Here is a 16991-nt window from a genome sequence, read left to right as displayed (position 1 = left end):
ATGTACATGCATATCGAGATTTTGTGAGTTAGATAGTGCTTACTAAGCAATTTTGCTTATAGGTTGCATTTCCTCTTACTGCAGATACAGGAAAAGAAAAGTTATAGCAAAGGAAGGCGACAAGGAGGTGAAGATGAATGTGTGATGCCTGGACTATAGAAGCCTTGGGATTTAGCATAAGAATTTATTAAAATTGTCATTTATTAAGAATGTATTAGATGAGCCATTTAGTCTTCCGCTGCTAGTTAATTGTATGTTTTGAGTTTTTTTAGAGTTTATGTATTGATCTTTACATGTGAACAACTCTAATTAAGTAAAGTTAGTAGTCCAGTAGCGTCCGCCCTCACAGTCCAGTAGCGAGAAGGGTGGGGTGTTACAGTTGGTATCAGAGCAGTTCCTATTCTCCAACATCACACATCAGCACTAACCTTGCCGTTTTCAAGTAAGAAAGTATTTAATTTTTAGTATGCTTTTCTTTATTCTTTACAATAAAGAGAAATCCTTAGAAGTATTAGATTATATGTACAGAATAGGGAGATGTTTAGAAGTGCTTATAAAGTTAAGAATTCTGCTTAGTTTCTTTTTCATAACAAGATGTGTTCTGGGATGGTGGTATGATCCGGGGACCTAAGCCCGGTGAGCGCGCCAGAATCAAACAAGATGTGTTCTGGGTTGGTGGTATGATCCGGGGACCTAAACCCTGTGAGCGCGCCAGAATCAAACAAGATATGTTCCAGGATGGTGGTATGATCTGGGGACCTAAGCCAAGTGAGCGCGCCAGAATCAAACAAGATATGTTCTGGGATGGTGGTATGATCCGGGGACCTAAGCCCGGTGAGCGCGCCAGAATAAAGGGGAACTCCGGTCCTAAGTTCGGACCCCTACCAACCTAGCGCTAGGGTAGTTGTCTGATCAACAACTTATGTTACGGTACTACTAAGTGCAACTAGGCCACCACAATAGTATGTTTATAAGTATGCATGCAAGTATGTTCAAGTCATGTTATATTTATATTTACGTTTATGTTTAGGTCCACGTTATGTTCATGTTATGTTCTTGCCTATGCATATGGACATGATTGTGATCGAGTCTATCATTATGTTTAGTTCATCTACCATGCTTACGTTTATGTTGTCATGCTTATGTCACTGCTTATGTTCATTGAAAGTAGGTTAGGAGGTCCTAAGATACCTTTGATGTGGTTTTCCTTAGTACATTAGATTTTGGACGCTAACTAATGCATGTACTGTTGGTTGCTACTCGGAAAACCTATAGGTTCCACTGTACAAAAATTTTGTACAAAGGTCTGAACCTTTTCCTAGCTACCATGTGTTCTTTTAAATTAAATTTTGGATCGCCTGCGGAACTTAACACGTTTGATCCAAAACTTAATCTGTTCATTCTTTTAGGTTTTGACTTGGGTCTCCTACGGAACTTAACACGTTCGACCCAAATCGCCTTAAGTTATTAATTCCATTGAATATTAATTTCCATAAGACATGGCGAGGCACATGGCCTTCTTGGATATGGGAGCAACCACCACCGACTAGACAAAACCTCTTATGGAAAGCTAATATTTAATTTCCTAAAATAACTTTAGGTTAACCGAAAAGAACAATCAAATCACAAGGAAAAGAAAAACAAAAGAACACAACATCGAAAAAATATATTCGAAATTCTAGAATCGTAAGCCTCTTGTATTTGGTATTATTTCCATAAATAACTAGTATGATGCGGAAAGAAAAATTACTAGTTATACCTTGTAGAAAAACCTCTTGATCTTCTACCGTATTCCTCTTCTAATCTCGGACGTTGTGTGGGCAACGATCTTCCAAGATGAGAAACCACCAACCACCTTCTTCTCCTCCTAGCTAGGTTCGGCCACAAAAATAAAGCTTCACCAAGGAAGAAAAAAAACACCAACCAAGCTCCAAGAGATGCAAGCTTTCTCTCCTTCTTCTTCTTCTTCTCCAAGTAGTATCCGGCCTCCACAAGAGCTCCAAGCAATAGAAAATTTCGGCCACCACAAAGAGGAAGAAAGGGAGAAGATGTTGGCCGGCCACACCAAAGAATATGAGAGGGAGAATAATAGAGGTTGTGTCTTGTGAAGGCACCCTCACCCCTTCTTTTATATTCCTTGGCCTAGGCAAATTAGGAAATTTAATTACAATAAAATTTCCTTAATTCCCTTGACGTGATTTAATTGAGAAAAATAAAATAATATTTCCCCAATTAATCTCTAATGGCCGGCCACATCAAGAGGAAATAAATTAGACAAGTTTTAATCAACAAATTAAAACTTCCTAATTTGTTTCCGGAAATTTTAAAAATAAAATTTCTCTTTAAAAATCTCTTCATGGTTGATAAAAGAAAATTTCTATAATTTTAATTTTATCAACATGTGGATAATTTTAAAGAGAAAATAAAATATCTCACCAATCTACAAATAAGGAAAGAGATTTAATCTCTTTCTTTAATCTTTTGTAGATCTTTTACAAGAGAGATATTTTAATTTTAATTCTCTTTAATAAATTATTTCTTCCACATAATAAAAATAAAAATTAAAATTAAAATACCTTTTTAATTTAATTTGGCCGGCCCCCACTAGCTTGGGTTCAAGCTAGGGTCGACCACCCAATTTTATACCTAGGCCGGCCCTAGCTTGGTTCCCAAGCTAGCTTGGCCGGCCCCCTATTGGTGGGTATAGAAGGTGGGTATAGGTGGGTATAGTACTCTATAAATAAGAGGCTACGATAGGGACCGAGAGGAGGAATTGGTTTTGGTCTCCCGATAAAATTAAGCATCCCGTGTTCGCCCCGAACACACAACTTAATTTTATCAATAATAATTCATTCCACTAGAGAACTATTATTGAACTACCGCACCAATCCCAAATTACATTTTTGGGCTCCTTCTTATTATGAGTGTGTTAGTCTCCCTGTGTTTAAGATATCGAATGTCCACTAATTAAGTGAGTTACTGACAACTCATTTAATTAATATCTTAGTCCAAGAGTAGTACCACTCAACCTTATCGTCATGTCGGACTAAGTCCACCTGCAGGGTTTAACATGACAATCTTTATGAGCTACTCTTGGGGACATTATCAACCTAGTATCTCTAGGACACAGTTTCCTTCTATAATCAACAACACACACTATAAGTGATACCATTTCCCAACTTATCGGGCTTATTGATTCATCGAACTAAATCTCACCCATTGATAAATTAAAGAAATAAACATCAAATATATGTGCTTGTTATTATATTAGGATTAAGAGCACACACTTCCATAATAACAGAGGTCTTTGTTTCTTTATAAAATCAGTATAAAAGAAACGACCTCAAATGGTCCTACTCAATACACTCTGAGTGTACTAGTGTAATTATACAGTCAAGATAAACTGATACCTAATTACACTACGACCTTTCAATGGTTTGTTCCTTTCCATTATGGTCGTGAGCTACTGTTTATAATTTATAAGGTACTGATAACATGATCCTTTGTGTGTGACGCCACACACCATGTTATCTACAATATAAATTAATTGAACAACTACATTTATCATAAATGTAGACATTTGACCAATGTGATTCTTATTTCTAGATAAATGTTTATACCAAAAGCTAGGCTTTTAGTATACACTCTAACAATCTCCCACTTATACTAAAAGACTAAGTTGCCATATCTGCTGCCATTCATCTGATTCCCAACCCTTCAACATGCCCATCAAAAGCTCTTGCCTTAAGGACCTTAGTGAAAAGATCTATAGGTCATCTCCTGATGTATTCTAGGCAGCAACAACTTCTCCTCGTTTATACGATTTCTCGTATTGGGTGGTACTTGCGCTCTATTGTGTTTACTTGCCTTATTGACTTATGGTTTCTTCGAGTTTGCTACTGCACCAACATTATTACAATAAATTGTAACAATCTTTGGACAAACCAGAAATCATATCTAAGTCTATCTTGAGGTTATTGAGTTATTCAGCTTTTATGGCTACCTCAGAGGCTTGCCATATACTAAGCTTCTATGGTGGAGTCCAGAAAAGCATCTATGCTTATCACTCTTCCATAGTTATGACTTTACCTCCTAAAGTAAACACAAAACCCCGAGGTTGACTTATTATTATCCCTATCCTATTGGAAGCCAAAATCCGTGTAACCCACAGGGACCAAATTAACTGCCTTGCAAGCTAGCATATAATCTCTAGCGCCTCTAAGGTACTTTAATATATGCTTTACTGCAGTCCAATGTCCTTGTCTAGGGTTACTTTGATATCTGCTAACTATGCCCTTGGCAAAACAGATTTCTGATCTCGTGCATAGCATACATTAGGCTTCCGACAGCCGAAGCATAAAGAACTGCCTTTATTTCCTTTATTTCCTTTGATGTCTACAGAGACATATCTTTAGATAAAGTTACTCCATCCTGAAAAGGTAAGAAACCTTTCTTGGAGTTTTACATGCTTAAAACGAGCAAGGATTTTTTCGATGTATGAAGCTTGGGATAAGTAAAATATTCTGTTCTTGTGATCCCTTATTACTTTGATCTCAAGAATATATATATTCTCCCAAGTCCTTTATATCGAATTATTTGGACAACCATACCCCTACTTCTGACAACATTTTGATATTGTTTCCAACTACCAAGAATGTTATCTACGTATAGTACAAGAAATACCACCACGTTTCCATCACACCTTTTGTATACACAAGACTTATCCGTTTACTCAATAAATCCAAAGGTCTGGATTACTTTGATAAACCGGATATTCCAAGACCTTGAAGCTTTGCCTCAGTCCATAGACTGACTAAGCTTGCACACAAGATGCTCTTAGCCCTTTGCAATGAACCCTTCTGGTTGCTTTATATGGATGCTTTCATCAAGACTTCCATTAAGGAATGCTGTCTTGACATCCACTTGCCAAATAGATAAAAGAATCCGGATAGACTTAAGCATGGCTACTAGTGAAAAAGTTTCCTTTTTCATCAAGCCTTGCTTTGAAAGTTACTACCTTCCTTTCTATCCCTCTTTTCCTATTATAGACCTTTTAACACCCAAAAGCTTTTACACCATTTGGTGGTTCCACAAGCTTCCAGATTTTATTAGAATACATATATTCTAATTCTGTTATTCATTACTCTTTGCCAAGATGTTGCATCTTTATCTTGGAGTGTTTCGTCATATGTCCGGAGATCAGGTTCATGTCCTCCAGGGATCGAATCCAAAAACTCTCCCAAAACATGAATCTTTTTAGGTTGCCTAACAACCCTCCCACTACGACAAGGCACTTTCTGCAACTGTGTATCATTTGTGATACGTGTTGCAGTTTCCTTGTGGTATCTCATCTTGTACAGTTGGTACTAGATTAGACATGCCTTTTATTATTTCCTTAAGAACAAATTTTCTTATAGGCACATGGTTTATTACATAGTCCTTTTCTAAAAATCGGTCATTGATGCTAACAATGACCTTCTGATTTTTAAGACTATAAACCTACTTTCATTTCACTAGGATAACCCACAAACAAGTGAATTCCTGTCCAACTTATCATTGTCTCTCTTCTGCATATGTGCTGGACTACCCGAATCCGAATATGCTTCGAAATAGGCTTACGCCTATTCAGCAATTCTATATGAGTAGAGAGTTCTGACTTTAGAAGGTACTATATTCACTCCTGTTTCCAGAGTATATCCTTAAAATGATTTTGATAATATTCTTAATAACTCATCAATCTACTTATTTCCATAAGAGTCCTATACCTTCCTTTTCCTACACCATTCTATTGGGGTGTACCAGGTGCAGTTAGTTGGGATTGAATCCCTACTTCTGATAAATGACTCCTAAATTCTCCCAAGAGGTACTTGCCACTACGATCTTACCGTAGTGTCTTGATACTTTTACTTTGCCGTTTCTCCACATCAGCCTCGTATTCTTTGAACTAATCAAAGCACTTAGACTTGTGGCACATCAAGTAAATATATCCGTATCTCAAATAGTTGTCTATAAAATAGATGAAATATTTGAAACAACCTCTTGCATGGATGCTCATAGGATCACACAAATCAGAATGAACCAATTCCAATATATCTTTGATTCCTTACCCCTTAGACTTAAAAGCTTCTTGGTTATTTTTCCTTCCAAGTAAGACTCGTAGGTTGGAAAGATTTCCACTACTAGTGAACCCAAAAGTTCATCAGCTACCAATGAATCCTACTCGAGTTAATATAACCTAGCCTTAGAAGCCAAAGATATAATTGGTTCATTTTCGAAGGTTACTTTTTCTTAAAGTTAGAAGATGTGTTACTAATCTCCATTTGTTGCATCGTGAGAGTTATTGGATTTATAAATTGCCAACCAACGTACCAGAACAGATAACTTCCCTCTTTTCCTTAATAATAACTTTGTTATTTAAAAGAGGCAAAATATCAAGTTCTTTGAATAGTTTAGAAACTGAAAACTAGTTCTTTCTAAACTTGGTGCGTAAAGACAATTACTAAAAAATCCATATTTTATTCTTATCAAATGATAAACATCTCCCACTGCAACAGCTACCATTTTTACAGTAGTGCCCATGTAGACGGTGTTTTAATTTTCATTTAGTTGCTGGGTTTCCTGGAACCCTGCAATGAATTGCGGACATGATTAATGGCATCTGTATCAACACTCCAGGTTCTGGTAGATAACACCACTAAACATGTTTCAACTAATGAATTAAATACACCTATATTGTTCTTAGTTCTAAGAAGACAGTCTACCTTAATGTCCAAGTCCTATTTCCAATCATTACAATTGGGATTGCTAAGTCTTTCTTATAGTATGACTACTAGGGGATTGACAAACATTTTAAATCCTAAGAATCACAAAAATATTTGGTCAAGATCAATCTCCTTAAAATCTCCATGAATTTTGTGTATACAAAATCGAAGAGGAGATTTTATTCATTAATTTTATTATCTCGTCAACTTTACTTTATGACGAATAAAATTAATAGTTGATCTGTCTTTGATCAAATATTTGGTCAAAACTCTTTGAATTAAAAATAACATTGATTCCTCAAACAATATTATTTAAATTCACCAACACCTCAAACACCGTGAATTTTGCATGCCACGTTAGTGTGGACGTATACAAATTCATCATTTGTGAGAGGAGGGTTTTACCCATTGACTATCTTGTCAATATAACTTTTTGACAAATAAAATTACCTCAAACACCATGAATCATGTATACCACGTTAGTGTGGACGTATACAAATTCAAACATTTGTAAGAGGGGTTTATTAATTTTATTATATTGCCAATCTAGTTTTATGACAAATCAATAGTTGGTTTCCTTTTGGTCACACAAGTGATAGTAGTGACTCCGTTGGGGAGGATACTATTAAATGTGTCTAAGTGTATACCATTACTTGACACTAAGTCCATTAATAAGATTATGCCCCTTCCGTTGGGGAAGATCACACGCTCTTAATTAACTTCCTATAGTCATCCAAAAATGAAAGTCTGTTATAGTGATCCACAAACAAGCTCATCCGTTATGGAGGAAGGCACTCAGAGCCAACGCGCAAGCTTGTTTGCATCACTTACAAACCAGTAATGGAGACCATGGGATTTACTTAAAAATACCTCTCCCACTTAGTTATTTATAAATGAGGAATTTTAACTATGCTAGCCTACTAAATATGTAAACCAACATGCACACACAGCACAATATAAAAGCAATAAATAGAAAATCTAATTTTCAACTATTATGGCTTTTATCTCTAGTTGTCCTCCGTGTGTTGTCATCCCAAGCTGCTGCCATATTTGGCCACCACCACCGGGTCTAGCTGTCGCATCCATCTTGCTCCTAGTTCCGCTGCGCCTCTGGTTCTCAGAAGGTTCCACGCTTTGCAAGATTCAATCCGCGACATAAATAGAATTTTACATTTTTGATCCTATATTCCATAAAAGGAATGTACATGTATCTAGATCAAAAATAAAATCCTAATAAAACTAAATACAGCTCCTGCTGTATTTTATAATACAATCATGCACACACAATAAAATGCCCTTGACATGTCTAAGGGTCCAATCACACACATAATAACTATAAGTCATAATAGTTGGATCCTGCATCCACAAAGTTAGCACATCCTACTATTATCCTGCCTAAATTATGTATGACATGTGCATAATTAAACTAATACCAAATACACAGAGGAAAAACCCTAGCTCTGATACCAATTGTTGGTTGCAACTCGGAAAACCTATAGGTTCCACTATACAAAAATTTTGTACAAAGGTCTGAACCTTTTCCTAGCTACCATGTGTTCTTTTAAATTAAATTTTGGATCGCCTGCGGAACTTAACACGTTTGATCCAAAACTTAATCTATTCGTTCTTTTAGGTTTTGGCTTGGGTCTCCTGCGGAACATAACACGTTCGACCCAAATCGCCTTAAGTTATTAATTCCATTAAATATTAATTTCCATAATTGGTTCCCAGTACTGACATGGCGAGGCACATGGCCTTCTTGGATATGGGAGCAACCACCACCGACTAGACAAAACCTCTTATGGAAAGCTAATATTTAATTTCCTAAAATAACTTTAGGTTAACCGAAAAGAACAATCAAATCACAAGGAAAAAAAACAAAAGAACACAACATCGAAAAAATATATTCGAAATTCTAGAATCGTAAGCCTCTTGTATTTGGTATTATTTCCATAAATAACTAGTATGATGCGGAAAGAAAAATTACTAGTTATACCTTGTAGAAAAACCTCTTGATCTTCTACCATATTCCTCTTCTAATCTCGGACGTTGTGTGGGCAACGATCTTCCAAGATGAGAAACCACCAACCACCTTCTTCTCCTCCTAGCTAGGTTCGGCCACAAAAATAAAGCTTCACCAAGGAAGAAGAAAAAACACCAACCAAGCTCCAAGAGATGCAAGCTTTCTCTCCTTCTTCTTCTTCTTCTCCAAGTAGTATCCGGCCTCCACAAGAGCTCCAAGCAATAGAGAATTTCGGCCACCACAAAGAGGAAGAAAGGGAGAAGATGTTGGCCGGCCACACCAAAGAATAGGAGAGGGAGAATAATAGAGGTTGTGTCTTGTGAAGGCACCCTCACCCCTTCTTTATATTCCTTGGCCTAGGCAAATTAGGAAATTTAATTACAATAAAATTTCCTTAATTCCCTTGACATGATTTAATTGAGAAAAATAAAATAATATTTCCCCAATTAATCTCTAATGGCCGGCCACATCAAGAGGAAATAAATTAGACAAGTTTTAATCAACAAATTAAAACTTCCTAATTTGTTTCCGGAAATTTTAAAAATAAAATTTCTCTTTAAAAATCTCTTCATGGTTGATAAAAGGAAATTTCTATAATTTTAATTTTATCAACATGTGGATAATTTTAAAGAGAAAATAAAATATCTCACCAATCTACAAATAAGGAAAGAGATTTAATCTCTTTCTTTAATCTTTTGTAGATCTTTTACAAGAAAGATATTTTAATTTTAATTCTCTTTAATAAATTATTTCTTCCACATAATAAAAATTTAAATTAAAATCCCTTTTTAATTTAATTTGGCCGGCCCCCACTAGCTTGGGTTCAAGCTAGGGCCGGCCACCCAATTTTATACCTAGGCCGGCCCTAGCTTGGTTCCCTAGCTAGCTTGGCCGACCCCCTATTGGTGGGTATAGAAGGTGGGTATAGTACTCTATAAATAAGAGGCTACGATAGGGACCGAGAGGAGGAATTGGTTTTGGTCTCCCGATAAAATTAAGCATCCCGTGTTCGCCCCGAACACACAACTTAATTTTATCAATAGTAATTCATTCCACTAGAGAACTATTATTGAACTACCGCACCAATCCCAAATTACATTTTTGGGCTCCTTCTTATTATGAGTGTGTTAGTCTCCCTGTGTTTAAGATATCGAATGTCCACTAATTAAGTGAGTTACTGACAACTCATTTAATTAATATCTTAGTCCAAGAGTAGTACCACTCAACCTTATCGTCATGTCGGACTAAGTCCACCTGCAGGGTTTAACATGACAATCTTTATGAGCTCCTCTTGGGGACATTATCAACCTAGTATCTCTAGGACACAGTTTTCTTCTATAATCAACAACACACTATAAGTGATACCATTTCCCAACTTATCGGGCTTATTGATTCATCGAACTAAATCTCACCCATTGATAAATTAAAGAAATAAACATCAAATATATGTGCTTGTTATTATATTAGGATTAAGAGCACACACTTCCATAATAACAGAGGTCTTTGTTTCTTTATAAAATCAGTATAAAAGAAACGACCTCAAATGGTCCTACTCAATACACTCTGAGTGTACTAGTGTAATTATACAGTCAAGATAAACTGATACCTAATTACACTACGACCTTTCAATGGTTTGTTCCTTTCCATTATGGTCGTGAGATACTGTTTATAATTTATAAGGTACTGATAACATGATCCTCTGTGTGTGACGCCACACACCATGTTATCTACAATATAAATTAATTGAACAACTACATTTATCATAAATGTAGACATTTGACCAATGTGATTCTTATTTCTAGATAAATGTTTATACCAAAAGCTAGGATTTTAGTATACACTCTAACATGTACAAGGTAGAGAACATGCTATAGAATTATTCTAAGTTCGAGGACGAAGTTTTTATAAGGTATGGGGGATTGTATCGACCCAATTTTCCTCATTAGGAGTTCTAAAAGTTTTTAAAAATATTTAGAAATATTTTAGAAATATTCTAGAGATTTTTAGAAATTTTTAGAGTATTTTTATGTAATTTTTGGAGGTTGTTTGATATTTTTACTAAACGAAGGAAGTTTCGACAAGAAAATGTCCAAGCCGAGAATTGAACCCACGACCTTTGACTTGGTCAAAAGCCGGCTGACCAGGTGGGCAAACGGATTTTTCTATTTAGAAAAGGTAACGAATTTATTTAAGATAGTTAACATAATATTATAAAAGGGATAAGTTGATGTTGGATTTGTCTGTTTAGAAAAGGTAGCGAATTTAAGATAGTTAACAGAATATTATAAAAGGGATAAGTTGATGTTGGATTTGTCTGTTTAGAAAAGTTAGCGAATTTATTTAAGATGGTTAACAGATTATTTAAGATAGTTAACAGAATATTGGATTATAAAAGGGATAAGTTGATGTTGGATTTGTCTGTTTAGAAAAGGTAGCGAATTTATTTAAGGAGTTAACAGAAATATTAAGTTATAAAAAGGGGATAAGTTGATGCTCTGTTTTCCCGTGACTTAAACCATTCTCTCCTTCTCTTCTGCGTACGATGGCGGAGCTCGGGCAAAAAACGAAAGGGAGTTAGGGCATCATCTCCGGCGGCCGACCAAGGTCCTATAAGCCCTTTTTGTTCGGTTATGAGTCCAAGAAGCAAGGTAAGTGCTTCTCACCTGTAGTAGGAGTAGTTTCGGACCTTTGTTCATCTTGAATTCGAAGCATAAGAAGCACTTATAGTACAGATTTTTAAATAAGCCTATAGTGCAGATTTTAATTAAGCTTATAATGCAGATTTTTATGTAGAGCTTATATTGCAGATTTTAATTAAGCGCTTATAGTGAAGATTTTTAATTAAGCCTATAGTGCAGATTTTAATTAAGCTTATAATGTAGATTTTTATGTAGAGCTTATATTGTAGATTTTAATTAAGCGCTTATAGTGCAGATTTTTAATTAAGCCTATAGTGCAGATTTTAATTAAGCTTATAGTGCAGATTTTTATGTAGGCTTATAGTGTAGATTTTAATTAAGCTTATAATGCAGATTTTTATGAAAGCTTATAGTACAGATTTTAATTAAGCTTATAGTATAAATTTTAATTAAGCTTATAGTGCAGATTTTTAATTAAGCTTATAGTGCAGATTTTTATTTAAGCTTATAGTGCATATTTTTGTTAAGCATTAGTGTGCAGAATTTGATTAATCTTAGAAGTGCAGATTTTATTAAGATTATAATGCAGATTTTTAATAAGCTTGAATGCAGATTTTGACTAAGCTTATATGCAGATTTTTGTTTAAACATTTCAGTTTTTAAAGAAGCATTCTTTTATTAGAAGTATTAACAAGTATAAGAAAGATAAAGAAAAGAAAGAAAAGGCCCAGGGCCTTAAGTAGATCCTAAAGTCAAGACTTTAGGGATTTTGGCACACAAGGTGCTAAAGAAAATGTCGAGACATTATATATTAGAAGTATTAAAAGATAACAAGTATTTTACTATTATCAGTGACACTGTACTGGACTCTCAGTTGTCCTTAGGTTGGGCTCTCATAGTCATCCCTAGGTTTAGATAACCTAGTAGTAACGGCACTGTAACGACCCGCCTTCTACTGACTAGGCTGTAAGGCGAATCGCTACAATACTGCTATACCGACTGTGCGGAAACTGAGCTAATTTAAAATTTGCTAAACTAATTACTGTAAAGTCTTAACCTGACATTCTAAGAGTATCTAAGTGTTGTACACGTGCTAGGAGAGACAATCTATGCCTCTCGAATGTCCTGCTAACTGAAATCAGACATTTCAACCAATCCGTGAGTCGATTGAGCCGTCGGAACGATTCACAGATCGTTCCAGCTGATACTGGCACGGAGGCACCCTCTGGATCGGTCGGCTAACCGATCCATAAGCTTACCTCGCTTCTGTACGCAACTGGATCGGTCTACCGACCGATCCAGGAACACCCTGATCGATCGGGAGACCGATCGGTGAGCCTCTGTGCTTCTGCTGCGTTCTGTACGCAGTTGGATCGGTCTACCGACCGATCCAGGAGCGCCCTGATCGGTCGGTAAACCGATCAGTGCACTTCCTAGCTTTCTGTTCGCTACGGGATCGGTCGGCTGACCGATCCATAACCCTTGCCAACTCTCTGTTTGTGCCTGGGTCGGTCGGCTGACCGATCCCGTGACACCAACTCATTCCTGATCGGTCGGCTGACCGATCAGGGTTTCTGATTTCGAATCAGAAACTCTGATTTCAGCACTGGTTCGTGCCAAAACCTCCCACTACAACTATCTAATGTATAATAAACATTCTAACAACATGTAGTAACAATTCTAACTTAAGCTAAAGCAAGGTTTACTGGTTCATGGCATTTTAACAACTTAAAGTGCATGAAGATATGAATTTCTAAAAGTTCTAATTGCTTAAAACATGAAATTGAACTAATAAACTGAAAAGTGCTAAAGTAAATGCTAAATCCCCAGAGGATCTTTTATTCCAGTTCCTTCCACACACATCCTCATCTGCATTGACCTCCAGCCTCCACTGCTAGTCCATTTTCCTTTTACCTGTATCTGCAGTATAAGGAAAATAGTATCTGTAAGCTTAAAGCTTAGTAAGAAACCATCTACCTCACTAAAACATGCAACGATGCGATTATGTTTTTAAATCATGCTGTTTAAAACATACTGAATATGCAAGCATGGCATGGCATGGTATCATACAAAGCATGGCATAACATAAAAACTGAACATGCTTTAAACTGAACATGGCATACTTATAAACTGAGCATAAAACTGAACTAATCATGCATATATCTAAATCTGTACATGAACTCGAATCATGTAAACTGAACCTGAACTGAACTGAAAGCTAAACTAGTGTTCTCATCACTGGTTTCAAATTTGAAAACTATACATATAATAGATGAAAATACTAAACATGCTGCTGGGGCCCTGGCAACTGTACATACTGTGCGCGCATCCCTACGAGACCCGGGATTGCAAGTTCCGAATCCAGCAGGGTTACTAGGTTATCTGAACCTAGGGACGACTGTGGGAGTCCAGCCCATGGATATCTGATCCAAGTACAGTGCCAACTGAATAAAAGTAAAATACTGAATACTGTTTTATTTTACTTTGCTGTTCTAGGTTATCTGAACCTAGAGCTAGGTTATCTGAACCTAGAGGCTACTGTGGGAGCCCACCCAATGGATATCTGATCCATTAGCTGTAATAATTGATAATAAATTGAGTAAAATGTTTCTAATACATTTTACATGCGGTTAGGACGCCTACTGGTGCATCCTTCTGAACTGGGCATTCTACCGAATGCTTGGTGTGCACTAAAAGCACACCCTAAAACTGAAAACTGTAGAACTACTGAACTAATGCCAAAACTAACAAGCGAGAGCAATTATACTGCAGGTGAGGGGTTTCTTACCTCAATCGCAAGGTTTTCTTACGATTTATCCGCTAGGTTTTTCCGGAAAACTGCTCCGTTCGACGAACCGCTTACGTCCTCGCGTTCCTCTCGCGGAGAAGAACCGACTTCGTACGGGTGTTGTCGCCGGAAAGTGAACACACGATCCTAGGGAAGGAACCCTAGGTTTCCCTTGCTTTGTTTTGCTGCGCCGAGAGAAAGAAACGGGAGAGGGAGAGGGTCTCGGTGAGGGTTTGGAGAAGGTCACGAACCAATTAGAAATAAACCAACCCACTTAAACCTCCTATTTATATCATGTGGTAATTCCGGTCCAACTCTAATATAAATATAAATGTTTCTCCTTTCTCTCAGCACGGCCCTGCTGGGTTCACTGGTTACTAACATTATCCCTTAAACCATAGGTCTCGGGTTCGATTCCCGCTTAGGCCGTTTTCGTTTCCAATTCTTTTTGCTACTTCCGATACTCGTAAAATTCCGGAAAAATATCTAAAAATTCCACAAAAATCCTAGAATAATTCTAAAATAAATTCGGGAATTTTTCGGGCTTCACAGGCACGGCCGACGACCGACGGTCGACGACCCGAGGGTCGCCAAATGGGTCGGGTCGTTACAATAGTAAGCCCTACTAGATTCAGGACCAGCTATCTTGGGTCTAGTTAGGGATGCGCGCATAGCAAGTACAGTTGCCGGGCCCAAGAAGAAAGTTGATTATTATTTTGAAGTATTATATGTATAAGTTTTTGAACAAGTAAAGTAAATTTTACATCAGTATAAAAGTATTAAAGAAGAAGTTTTTAAACAAGTGAAATAAAAGAATAAGTTTAGAACAAATGAAATAAGTTTCATTTTGTTTTAAAAATAGCAAGTTGAGTTTTCTTTTATGCTAGCATGTTATTTAGATTAGCTTACTGTTCTTTGCTATTAGAAGAGCATGAGTAGTTTAACATGTTTAGCATTTCAGTATGTTTGTTTCTTTTACTAGTAGATGAGCATGAGTAGTTTCCCTTTTGAGCATTCAGTTTTAGTTTTCAGTATATGTACATGCATATCGAGATTTTGTGAGTTAGATAGTGCTTACTAAGCAATTTTGCTTATAGATTGCATTTCCTCTTACTGCAGATACAGGAAAAGAAAAGTTATAGCAAAGGAAGGCGACAAGGAGGTGCAGATGAATGTGTGATGCCTGGACTATAGAGGCCATGGGATTTAGCATAAGAATTTATTAAAATTGTCATTTATTAAGAATGTATTAGATGAGTCATTTAGTCTTCCGCTGCTAGTTAATTATATGTTTTGAGTTTTTTTATAGTTTATGTATTGATCTTTACATGTGAACAACTCTAATTAAGTAAAGTTAGTAGTCCAGTAGCGCTCCGCCCTCACAGTCCAGTAGTGAGGAGGGTGGGGTGTTACATCTTGACTCTATTTCAGAGATGGTTCCATCTTGTCGCTCACCAATAAAAACATAACCCTTAGAAGTCTCAGAGTACCTTATAAAGATACCCTTCTTACCTCTGGGTCCTAATTTTCCAAATTCGTGAGTTTTATCATGAACGTAGGCAGCTGACCCCCATGGTCTCAGATTACTTAAATCCGGCTTTCTGCCTGTCCAGCGTTCATGTGGGGTAGATGGAACTAACTTTGAAGGCACTTTGTTAAGTATATAGGCTGCAACTAATAATGCATCTCCCCAATAGGAGATTGGCAAATTAGCCTGTGCCATCATAGACCTAACCATTTCAAGAAGAGTCCTATTTCTTCTTTCAGCAACCTCATTTTACTGTGGAGTTTCAGGGATCACTACAAGAAAAAAGTCAAACAACAACGGTTTTTCACCGTTGTCGTAGGCCATTTTGAACTGTTGTTAAAGGCCGTGTTGTTAAAAGGGGTGGCCAAAGACAACAGTTTTTAACCGTTGTCTTTGAAGGCAAAGACAACATTTTTTACAACGGTGAAAAACTGTTGTCTTTTCCTTCAAAGACAACAGTTTTTCACCGTTGTCTTTGAGCGTCTACCTTTAATAACAGGGTCTTCAACAACAGTTTTAAACTATCTACGATAACGGTGAAAAACCGTTGTCTTTTTTTAAAAAAAAAATAAAAAAAATTAATACACAATTTTCCAATATTATAAATCATTCAAAATACTAAATTTTAAAATAAAATTTAATATACAATTTTCTAACATTCAAAAATAATATTTATAACATTCTGAAGAAATTTCATAAGCAACAAACAAAATTTCATAAGCAACCAACAAAATGATAACATTATTAAAACAAAGGTAGAACAATATAACACAAGATTTTCTACTTAGATGTCGGTGAAGAGGAGGGATTGCAGCTCCTAGTGCTCCTTAATTTGTTAAAGTCTCTTCATTTTTTTAGGTTGTCGGCATTCTTCCCAATACTCTTGAGGACACCTAAAAAGAGCAGAATGAAATTATACAATCCTGTGCACAAGAACTATGTAATTCTAAGTGGTGGATCATGTCTGTCACAAGTTGGCAATAATTTTTTTGACCATTATGCACAGATTGTAGACAAGCATGAAAATAAGCAGAACCATAAATATAAGCGAATAAAGGATACCTTTCAATCTTCGAAATCTTCTTTTCTAGTTGGCCCGTCTCCTTTTCCTTTCTTCTTTTGTTAACTCTGCCTCTTCTTTGATGTTTCCTTTTCCATGAAAAATCTCCTCAGGGGCAAGCATAGCCGCATCTGAGACGACCAATGGAGCAACCTGCAAAACCATTATATTTCAGTGACTCGAAACTGTTTT

This window comes from Zingiber officinale, chromosome 8A, assembly GCF_018446385.1.
Source record: "Zingiber officinale cultivar Zhangliang chromosome 8A, Zo_v1.1, whole genome shotgun sequence".
NCBI classification, from domain to species: domain Eukaryota; kingdom Viridiplantae; phylum Streptophyta; class Magnoliopsida; order Zingiberales; family Zingiberaceae; genus Zingiber; species Zingiber officinale.
Note: the sequence above shows the minus strand (reverse complement) of the source record.